Source organism: Saccopteryx bilineata, chromosome 2 (assembly GCF_036850765.1).
Source record: "Saccopteryx bilineata isolate mSacBil1 chromosome 2, mSacBil1_pri_phased_curated, whole genome shotgun sequence".
NCBI lineage: Eukaryota > Metazoa > Chordata > Mammalia > Chiroptera > Emballonuridae > Saccopteryx > Saccopteryx bilineata.
Window position 1 is genome coordinate 394,281,308 of NC_089491.1, and position 11,560 is coordinate 394,292,867.

The 11,560-nt window shown below is 52.1% G+C and overlaps 1 long non-coding RNA gene across 1 annotated transcript; it reads right to left on the bottom strand.

Moving 5' to 3' along the window:
* Positions 1-4,235: 4,235 nt before the first annotated feature.
* On the bottom strand, positions 4,236-11,279 carry LOC136323671 (uncharacterized). Its single transcript, XR_010729007.1, has 3 exons — positions 11,167-11,279; positions 8,863-8,985; positions 4,236-4,861 (listed from the first exon to the last, which is right to left on the bottom strand). It is a non-coding gene; the product is annotated as an uncharacterized lncRNA (long non-coding RNA).
* Between the last annotated feature and the right edge of the window lie 281 nt (positions 11,280-11,560).

Here is an 11,560-nt window from a genome sequence, read left to right on the forward strand (position 1 = left end):
CAGGTGCCACCGGGGGAAACTAGACGATTCCCTTTCCTCCTCTGAGTCTCAGTTTCCTCGCGCACAGCGGGCGGAGGGCAGAGGTGGGCAGTGAGCAAGGTCACCCGTGGAAAGCTGTGTGAGGGCCCCACACATGCCCGTGTCCCTCGCCGAGTCGCACGGTGACAATGGTCGCAGACACCCTGGCTCCCGAGTACCCACAGCACCGGAGTTGATTAAAAAGCGGATTCAGTTCTGGTCACCGTCCTGCTCAACCTCTCATGGTGGCTTCTCAGCGCACCTGGCACTACCTAAGGGTTGGCCCCCAAGGCTTCCCGGCCGGCAGCCTGGTCCTGACTCCCTCTCCTGCCGCACCTCTGTCCCCTGGTGTCTCCCTGACCAAACGAACCTTTGCAGGCCAGCCCCTCCGAGCCTCTTTCCCTGCCTGCTCCCTCAACAGGCGCCTCCGTCCTTGGCCCTCAGAGCCTCCCGCTCGTCCGATGACTCGGGCACCTGCTGCCTGACTGGCTCCCCTCCTAGGCTGGGGGTTCTGGCAGCTCCCACTGCCCACTGATGGGTCCCTGGCCCTCGCCTGGCGTCCAGCACCCTGGAAGCGTTACAGTGTTGACGAACAAATTCTGAAGCGTACCCCCGCTTTTTTTCTTTAATTTTTTTTTAAATTTATTCATTTTAGAGAAGAGAGAGGAGAGACAGAGAGAGAGAAGGGGAAGGAGCTGGAAGCATCAACTCCCATATGTGCCTTGACCAGGCAAGCCCAGGGTTTTGAACCGGCAACCTCAGCGTTTCCAGGTCAACGCTTTATCTACTGCGCCACCACAGGTCAGGCCACCCCCGCTCTTTAGTAAAACTGTCCCAGGGTGTGGCACCAGGGAAGACCTGGAGAGGGCCCTGGGGGGGGGGGGTCTGGGAGTAGGATGCTGCCGCCTGGCCCTGAGTCGGTGGGTGGGGTCCCAGGGGCCTTGCACCCCACCAGACAAGTTCCCCCGGCTGGTTTTTCAGGATTGCTGTGGACAGCACTCAACCCTGCAGAACAGCTCATCCTGACACCTGAGGCCAGGTGATTCTGGGCCCAGGAGGTCTGGCTGAGCCTCCCTCTGATCTCAGAGACGCCCCCTCAGGCGTCCTGGCCGTTTTCTGTGGGAACCACATCCCAGCAACACCCTCCAGGTGCCTCCCACAGGCAGCTACCACCTGGGTTGGGGGGGGTGCAGCAGTGAGCTGAGAGGGAAGAATGGGGTCCCAGCTTTGTGTGGCTGGGGGTGGAAGTGGGGGAGCACATGGGTCTTTGGAAGAGCTCCGCCCCCACGAGAGTCCGCCAGACTGAAACAAGGATCTGAGTGCAGGTGGCTTACGTGGACGTCACCCAGAAAGACCCAGAGTGCGGGCAGAGCGAGACGAAAGTGAAGGAGCAAGATGACCTGCTAATTAGGGGCACCTGGAGCTCCGTCCTGGGCAAAACGTCCCCCCAAGAGTCAGCCCAGTCCCACCACCGGCCGGCTGACCCCGCCCCCTCCCATCAGGCATTGGCTGTGGGCTGCCCCAAGTTTGGGGTTCATGGGGTTAATTCTGTGGTTCCCCTGGGGCTCAGCGTGTCGCTGAAAAGCCCCTTCCAGGCTGGGAGCCTATGGTGGTTTAACGCTAACTTCTGCTGCAACCGTTAAGGGCCTCTCTGAGGCCGTCTCAGGGACAGTGGTTTTCACAGGACGTCACACCTCTTCTTGCTCCCCCCACCACCTCCATAGGAACACGTAAAACTTTTGAGGGACACCCGTTATTCCCAAGGATGCTCATACTAAAAGCCTGTGTCTCTCGTCAACGTGGGCTGCAATGGCCTGAGCCTGTGTGTTTTGGGTCCCCCCAGCATTTAGCCTCATCCTGCCTGACTTCACCCTGTGCCCCGTTCCGGCCCGCCCGGCTTCCAACAGTCCCCTGAGCCCCAGTAACCCGTTCCAGCGTCGAGGCCTTTCTGGTTTTGTTCCCTAGCCTACGCTTGGCCCCGTCGTTTTTCTTCTTACCTGGTCTTGGTCGGGAAGGGTCCCCTGGCTGACACTCCTTCACCCTGGGACCCTCTCCCTGCGGCCTCCTTGTCCCTGAACAGCAGTTTGTCATGTCTGGGTTTCGGTTGTGTCTTACTGTTCACTGGTTGGGTGGCCTCTGTCTGCCACCCAACCACGGTACCCAGCCACTCAGGAATATCTGCTGAATGAGAGAACATTCAACAGCAATCATTCACAGAAGCCCCGGGCTGCAGAAGTCCCTACGAGATGCGCAACCCAGCGAGCACCTCCTCTGCACCGTTTCTCCTCTGTCACAGCGGTGACTTCTTCCCCACTTTCCCCGAGGGCTCTACTGGCTCTAACCTTTGAGGTTCGAGGACATGATACCAAGGGAGAAGCACTGTCTACATTCCTGGAGCTAGAAGCACAAAGCCCTCGGGCCAGTCAGTGCCCTTGCCTTCCACATGAAGTGTGGGAGCCCTGGGCCACAGGCGAGGACAGGGCAGAGAAGGCTGCATGTGCCTGGCAGAGCCACAAGTCATCTTGGACCCAGAAGGGGGAGATCCTGTGAAGAAAGCAGAGCCCCTGCTGGAAAAGGGAGAAGACCCCAGTTCGGACTCTTTCCCTTGGAACCCTGACCTGGAGAAGGGAGGCCTGCCCATCAAGTTTCCCGACACCACTGTCACCCACTCTGGGGTGTTAAGTCAAAACGAAACAAGCCGGGATTGCCTTGGGAGGACACAGATCAGCTCACAGAAGCTGAACGGTAAGTGAAGAACCAGGAGTTGGAAAGGACTCGTCAGGTCATGAGATTTAGGTGAACAAACCCAAAGGCAGCCTTTGGGATGAAGGACTGTACTTCCTCTGCTTTCATCCTTGAGACCTTTTGCTCCAGACTCAAATTTTCTTAATATGTAAAGCCCTATAAGTCAGTAAGAGAAAGAAAATTGTAATAGGAAAATGAGCAAGGATACCAACAGATAGTCCTCAGAAAGGAAATACAAATGACTTTTTTTTTTTTAAGTGAGAGGAGGGGAGATAGAGAGACAGACACTTGCATGTGCCCAGACTGGGATCCACTCAGCAAATTTCATCTAGGACTGATGCTAGCAATGGAGCTATTTTTAGCACCTGAGGCAGACGCTCACAGAGCCATCCTCAGCACCCAGGGAAGACATGCTCAAATCAATTGAGCCATGGCTGTGGATAAGAGAGAGAGAGAAAGAAGGGACAGGGGAGAAACAGATGGTCGCTTTTCCTGTGTGCCCTGACCGGGAATTGAACCCAGAATGTCCATACACTGGGCCAACGCTCTACCACTGTGCCAACCAGCCAGGGTCAAATGACTTTTAAACTTACGAAAAGATGTTTAGTCTTATACTCAAAATAGAAATGCAAATTGAAACTATATAGTCCAATACCATTTTCTGTCTACCAGATTGGCAATGATCCAAAGCTTCAATAACACAATAGTGTTGTGGGGCAGCTGCTATCAAAAATGTTTAAGCCTGACCAGGCAGTGGCGCAGTGGATAGAGCATTGGACTGGGATGCAGAGGACCCAGGTTCGAGACCCCAAGGTCGCCAGATTGAGTGCGGGCTCATCTGGTTTGAGCAAAAAGCCCACCAGCTTGAACCCAAGGTTGCTGGCTCCAGCAAGGGGTTACTCCATCTGCTGAAGGCCCACAGTCAAGGCACATATGAGAAAGCAATCAATGAACAACTAAGGTGTTGCAATGCGCAATGAAAAACTAATGATTGATGCTTCTCATCTCTCTCCGTTCCTGTCTGTCTGTCCCTGTCTATCCCTCTCTCTGAAAAAAAAAAAAAAAGTTTAAAAGGCCTGACCTCTGGTGGCACAATGGATAAAGCATCGACCTGGGAACACTGAGGTCGCCGGTTCAAACCCTGCACTTGTCTGGTCAAGGTATATATGGGAGTTGATGCTTCCTGCTCCTCCCTCCTCTCTCTCTCTCTCTCTCTCTCTCTCTCTCCCTCCCTCATCTCTAAAATGAATAAATAAATTTTAAAAACATGTTTAAAACTCACATGCCTTTCCAACCTAAACCCTGATTCTCAGGAACCTGTGCTGCAAGGACATCCACATCTGTACAAATGACACCAGTACGGAATAACTTGCTACAAAGTATTCTTTTAATAGCTAAAGATTGGAAACAACTTTAATACCCATCAATAGAAGATGATAAGCTCCATAATAATAAATATATCCACTTGACGGAACACGGAAGCCGTTGAAAAAGAATGAGGCAGCTTTCCACGTTCCAGTGTGGAGCGATCACCCAGATAAATGATTTGGAGAAAAGCGCAAGGTTCAAGTCCGAAGAGTTCTGTGTGCACCAGCACTCCTGACAGCCCGACCCCTGCTCTGACCAGGCTTCCACGCAGCCCTGGCCTGGCCTGCTCTGCGTCGGCCTCCAGCTGTCCTGCCCTGAGATCCTTCTGGAGGGGCTGTCCTCAAATGACCGCAGCTATTGTCCCTCCTTGCAGAGAGCTGAAGTTGTCACCTCCCCTTGGGTTGGTGACAAGTAACACGTGACTGACAAGTGGAGGAGCTTGAAAGTCCGGCATTTTAGCTCCTGCTGGGAAACTTGGGAATGTGGCTCAACCCATCACAGGGGAAGGGTTTGGGGGACCTCCCCGTGGTAGGTAGGTCGCTGCTGGGCTCCAAGCCTTGCCTGCCTTCTCTTCTCTGCCAGCTTCCCTCATTCTCTTCACCACTTCCTTAAACATCACTGCCACATCAGTCGGGCTGCTTCTGGGAAGCGTGACCCAAACCCCTCCTCTCTCCCCGGCCTTCCCACGCACGAGCGCTTCTGATGTCCTAGATGTCTCCTCAGGGCAGCGCTGTGAACAATAGTAATAAAAATACTAGAAAACATAGTATTAACAGAAAAGCTACTGTGTGTGGAGCAGCGCCTGTGCTCAGACCCCAGGTGAAGCACCCCACGTCCATTACCCCATCGAATCCCCACGACAGCAGCTGAGGAGGTCGGGATTGTGATGATTCCCATTTTACACGCTGGGGAACGGAGGCTCCCAGAGCCCAACCCCTTGTCCCTGGTCCCAGCTGGGAAGTAGCAAATGGTTTTGAAGATTTTGTTTTGACATCCGGCTCCACTGACAAGTTCGCGTCTGCTGTTACACTGGAAGTAGCAAGATGTGGGGACTGGGAGAGCCCCGCGGGCCAGGATGCTCTGCATTTTCAAAGCAGGCAAAACAGGGGAAGATTTACTTTTCCAAAAACTCCCTACTCGGCTGTCTTCCCCTCATGAACACATCCCACTCTCCCACTCTCGGGAGCAAACCCTAAGGTAAGAAACGGGACACTCAGGGAGGCAGAACCTTGGGATGCATCATGCTGGCAGGGTGGGAAGGGGTTTGCCACCAGGGAAAGGAAGCTGCCTTCCCTGCCTTCCCAGGGATCTTGAGACAAGGTTAGAGGAACATTTGCATAATTTACTAGAGAGGAACATTTGCATAGTTCACTAGCCAGACTCCCTGCATTCCAATCCTGCTTCTGCTCCACAACCCCATGTGCCGCCTGAACAGCAGGGCTCCACCCCTGGCCCTGAACCCCAGGGTCCAGACTGCCAGGTGGCTGAGTCAGCCCACGGAGGGAGGCGGGCTCCTGGAAGCCAATCCCACACTGAGACGCCTGGAAAAAAACTGAACTGCACAAGGAAGTGCTGGGCATGTGAGTAAAGCCTACTGGGCCCCAGAAAACCCTGCCCCAGCTCACTCCCCGAGGGCAGCCTCAGACGCCCAGGCCTTTCCAGCCCCACTCCTGCCAGGTAAAGACAGAGAAAGACAGACTGCAGAGAGATGGTGACCCTGATACACTCCGGTAAATATCGTACTGGTGCAAAGTTGTACACAGCACACACCCAGGCTAGGGGTGGGGCTCCCCAACAGACCAGCCAGAGGCACCAGCATCCTTGGGGGTGCCTTGACCTGGGAGCTCAGCTCAAGAGGACCCTCCACATTGGATGAGTGATTTCTTGCCGGCCCTTTCTCCGCGGGCTGAAGCTTGAGTTTCAGTCTCAACACTGAGGGGCAGGAGGAACAGGCTAACTCAGAGGAAGCCAAGGGCCAAGGAAAATGCTAGAAAAAAAAAATCAAGAAAAATGTAGGTGTGTTTTGGCAGGAGCCCTAAAGGGATGTCAGCTCCCAAGGGGACAAGTAGATGGGATTGCCCTGAACTTGACCCTCCTGTTCTCTGGGATGACCTGCCCTGTGGTTCCCAGGAGGAGTCAGGGTTCCTCCTGTCCTGGGCATCCTTGTGACACGGCAGCTGAGCTCACCTGTGCTGCCACTTACAACCAGATGGCTCCGGTACCCACATAAGATCTAAATAGATGCTGCTCGTTCTTTCCACTTCGTTCACTGCTCTCCTACGTCCTCGGTCCTGTGTTTGATCCGGGACCTAAGGGGCTCTGGACCACATTGACAATAATTTTGCAGCTAGATCAGGGGTTCCCAAACTACTGCCCGCGGGCCACATGCGGCCCCCTGAGGCCATTTATCCGGCCCCCGCCGCACTTCCGGAAGGGGCACCTCTTTCATTGGTGGTCAGTGAGAGGAGCATAGTTCCCATTGAAATACTGGTCAGTTTGTTGATTTAAATTTTACTTGTTCTTTATTTAAAATATTGTATTTGTTCCCATTCTGTTTTTTTTTTTTACTTTAAAATAAGATATGTGCAGTGTGCATAGGGATTTGTTCATAGTTTTTTTAATAGTCTGGCCCTCCAACGGTCTGAAGGACAGTGAACTGGCCCCCTGTGTAAAAAGTTTGGGGACCCCTGAGCTAGATCCTCAGCTGCAAACAAGCAAGGACTACATGTTGTTCCTCTGTCTCTCCGTCCAGAAGAGTGACCGACACACTGAGGGATGAAGGACAGTGACCATTAGCCGAACCCTTTGCAGAAGGTGCGGGCACGCCACTGGTGTGGATTTCCATCTTGTGTTCTCAGGACGGCCCCATTTTCCGGACAAAAAATAAGGCTCAGAGAGGAGAATATGCTTGTTCAGGGTCACAGGAAGTGGTGAGGCTGGGACTTGAACCTGTCTGTCAGACTCAAGCCTTCCTTGATAAGACAGGCAGAGGGAGCGACCTGAGTCTGGCTTCAGGGTCTGGGCAGGATGGGCGGGCTCGAGTGGGGAGGCAGCACACCTCCCTCCCTCGGCCACATCCACGGAGCGCGTGGCCCCTCTCCTCCCACCCGTCCCGCTCTGAGAACAGAAGAGGCACACCTGTTCTCAGGAAGGCATGTTGGAGGCACCAGGGTGCAGACAGTACCCCAGACCTCTGCTCTGTGGAGAGCGCGTCCCTGCAGGTTGAGTGTCAGCGAAGGAACCGAGGGGGCAAGAAGGACACCTCGTGCCTGGCCTGTGGGGGTGCAGTGGATCAAGTGCTGACCTGGAACGCCAAGGTTGCTGGTTCGAAACCCTGGGCTTGCCTGGTCAAGGCACATGTGGGAGTTGATGCTTCCTGCCCCTCCTCCTCCCTCTCTTCTTCCTCCCTCTCTCCCTCTCTCTCTCTCTGCTCTGTAAAATGAATAAATAATAATTTAAAAAATTAAAAAAAAAAAACAAGGAAGGACACCTTGCTCTTCAAAGGGGAGCCTGTGCTTGGCTCCCGAGGCCCCCTCGGTGTGTCTACCAGCGGAGGCAAGTCCTGAACGCGCCAACCGCGTGCTGCCCCCTGAACAGAAGCCTGTCCACGTCTCGCTGCAGGACCGAGCCGGGCCAGCTGCCTGTTAGAACCGCCAGACTCCTGAGCATCGAATAGAAGTATGAAAGCACAGAAGGGTACAATAGAGAGATAAAGTTGCCCACTTAGAGATAGCCACTTTCCCTCCAACGTTTGATGATGACAAACCGCAAACGTTCAGGGCTGTTGGAAGACGCGCGTGAAGAAGGTCTGCGCATGCGCCCGGGGGGTTCCGCGGAATGTTTCCGCCCTCGTCCGCCGCGCCACCCACTCCCCAGGCCCGATGTAACCTTCCATTCATCTTATTTTTGATGCATTTCAATTTAAATTGAAAATAACAGAATGCTCTCTTAGAACACTTCAGCACGAATATTATTATCGTGAAACTTGATCAATTTTTGTTATGGAAAAGTTCAAACGCACGAAAGTGGAGAGAAGAGGATAATTACATCAGAACGCTCCATCACCCACGCTCAGCGGCTGTCAACATTCTTTTCAATCTTGTTCCATCTATTCCCTCCCTTTCTAAAAAAAAATTTTTAAATCACTAATTTTGTAAAAGTAAGTTTCATTTTAAATTGTAAAAGTAGTCTGACCAGGCGGTAGCTCAGTGGATAGAGCGTTGGACTGGGATGTGGAGGACCCAGGTTCAGGACCCTGAGGTCACCAGCTTGAGCACGGGCTCATCTGGTTTGAGCAAAGCTCACCAGCTTGGACCCAAGGTCGCTGGCTTGAGCAAAGGGTTACTCGGTCTGCTGTAGCCCCACAGTCAAGGCACATGTGAGAAAGCAATCAATGAGCAACTAAAAAAAAGTGCTGCAACGAAAAACTGATGATTGATGCTTCTCATCTCTCTTCATACCTGTCTGTCTGTTCCTGTCTATCCCTCTCTCTGTCTCTCGCTCTGTCTCTGTAAAAAATAATAATAATAAAAATAAATTGTAAAAGTAATACATACTTGCAACCATCATATGAATGAATAGCTGATTCAGGGATTTGATGGATGTTAAATTACAAATAGGATCTTGGTGGGGAGCAGAATATTCACACAGAAATATAGCTCAGAAACTCTTTACTATTTACAAAGGGAACACCTGTCTTTACACTAGATAAACTGGTGAACACCACCTTACCAAGTGGCCCAACTTAACGTCAGCAACGATGAGACAGGCCAACCTTGCGTGACTCCTGGTATGACGCACAGGGTGGGATCTCCACATCACTTCTGCGGTACCCCAAAGATGCACAGTGTGAACCTAATCACAAGAAAACATCAGACAAACACAAAGTAGGGGCATTATAACACAGAGCAACTGTCTATACTTGTGAAAAATCAAGACCACGAGAAACAAAAGCTGAGAAACGCCTCTAGGATTAAAGAAAATGTAAGGCATGTGATAACCAAAGATAAAGTATGAGCCTGGTGTGGATGGTAGGTTGGGGGGAAAGTGCTATAAAGGATGTGATTGGGGTCCTGGTCAGTGGCCCAGTGGATAGAGCGTCAGCCCGGTGTATGGATGTCCCAGGTTCGATCCCTGGTCAGGACACACAGGAGAAGTGACACTGCCTGCTTCTCCCCCCACCCTTCACGCCCTCTTTCCCTCCTGCAGCCAGTGGTGGCTTAGTTGGTTCAAGTGTGGCCCCAGGCACTGAGGATAGCTCTGTTGGAGCGCATCAGCCTCAGGCACTAATAGCTCAGTACTCAAGCATCAGCCCTAGATGGGGTTGCTGGGTGAATCCCTGTCAGACACATGCGAGAGTCTGCCTCTCTATTTCCCCTCCTCTCACCTTAAAAAAGAAGAAAAGAAAATAATGCTATTGGGACATGTAGCAAAATTTGAATAGGAACTGTGTACTAGACAGATTTATAATAAATTCCTGAATTTCAGCATCATATTGTGGTTAAAAGGATGCTCTTGATCTTAGGATCATAGTAAGTCACACTGAATGATTGAGGTGAAGGGCCTGAGGTCTGCAGCCTACTCACAAATGACTCAGAGAAACTTTATGTACATATATATCATGACATATAACATTATTACGTAGAAAAAATTATGCGTACTATATACTATGTAATGTATTATCACAAAGGGTGAGAGAAAAAAATAAGTGTGATAAAATGTTACCAATGAGTGACTCTCGGTAAAGTCTATACAGAAGTTCCTTTTTTAAATTCATACACATTTTCCGTAGGTTTGAAATCGTTTCGGAATAGAATATTTTAAAGTCATACTTGCCCACACGGCGAGTTCACGTGTGGGGAAGCAGGGCTCTCCTCCTGCCTAGGACCTGGTCACTTAGTTCTCTGCGAGGCAGCCTCCCTACCCAGCTCATTTTGTATCCTGCCCTTTTCCTGTGTAACATTGTAACACAAACATTATTCTGTGTTACAAAAATTCCCTCAAAAAGTATCACTTTTCATGACCCCCTAGTACTATGGCCAAAATTTCTTTAGTTGATCCCGTTTTTTTGGAATGCGTGTATTTTTCTGCTTTTCCCCCACTGTGATAAACAGCTCTCTATGTCCCTCTCTGCTGTTCCTCTGACCAGTCCCTTAAGGAAGAAGGTCTGAGAAGGGAGACCTGCAGGGAGGACTGCTGGCTTTTAAAGGCATTTCATAGGTCCTGCTGAGCAGCATTCCAGCATTCCAAAAAGGTTGGACCCGTGGGCACGCCCACCAGCTCCTGGCAAGCTTGGCATTTTTACAGATCATTAAAACACTCGCCACTCCAAAGACATCCTGCCCTGGACCCAGTTGTTTTCTCTGATGACGGCCAGAACCATGTTTGGTTGACCTCGTCCTGAGCACCGCATCCCTCTGTCCATTTTGCCTGGTCTGTTGCTGCGTTTTTCTTATCAATTTGTAGTGGCTGTGAAGACGGACACATAGTATTCCCGTGAGGAACAGCGGCAGCTCAGGAAAACCACTCAGCTGAGCCGGTCTGGGCTCCCTGCCACCCGCCTGGGTCACATTCTGGTTCTGCTGCTCGCTGGCTGTGCCACCTGGCTGGGCCACTCGCCCCAGGGTGCCTCCCCGTCCTGTGGAAGTGTGGTTGAGGGTTACAGAGCTGACCCAGTGCTCAGAACCATGCACTACCACACACACTATAAACTGGGGGGAAAGACGGTGCCCTTATTTGTACACGAAGGAAATCACCACTCTGTCCTATTTGTTGCCAACCGTTTCCTCCCCAGATCTGAAAGCCTGGCGTTTGGCTAACGGAGCAGCCTCCGCCACAGGAGTTGGGGGAAGAGCCAGAGTTCAGCGTTCCCTGAGCGAAGTCTTGGAAGGAATGTCTACCACTTAGAAACACTCTCAGAGCCATGAAAGAGAGGCCTGGTTGGCTTCAAATCAAAACCCAAATTAGCCCCAAGGAAGATTTCACAACTTCCTGTAAGAGATGACTCCCAGCGTCCCAGGCTACGTAAGGGCTCACCCAATTCCTTCCTCCTCTCCCAGAGTTTCTCCTCTCTCCTTCTGTGCAGGCGGCAGGGACTTTACCCCCAGGGAGAGAGCAAACCTGGGTCCTCTCAGGTTCAACCCATGTCCTGTTCCCATTCCCTTCCTGTGACTCAAGAGGGGAGGGGCCTGGTGCCGCTCAGCCCATTTCCTCAACCAGCCCCTCGCTCCTGGATTTCTGGGGATCGCTCTGGGCTATGAGGGGTCTGGGCAACTTGAGGTGGTCACTCCCACCCCGACCTCCTGGCTAGAGTCATCCACACCCTCCAGAGAGCAGCCTGGAGCTTGCAGGTGCCTCTCCAGCCCAACCTCTGTCCCCTGTCACCTGACTTCCACGGTAACCTCTCTGTCCACACGTAGGCAACTCTACC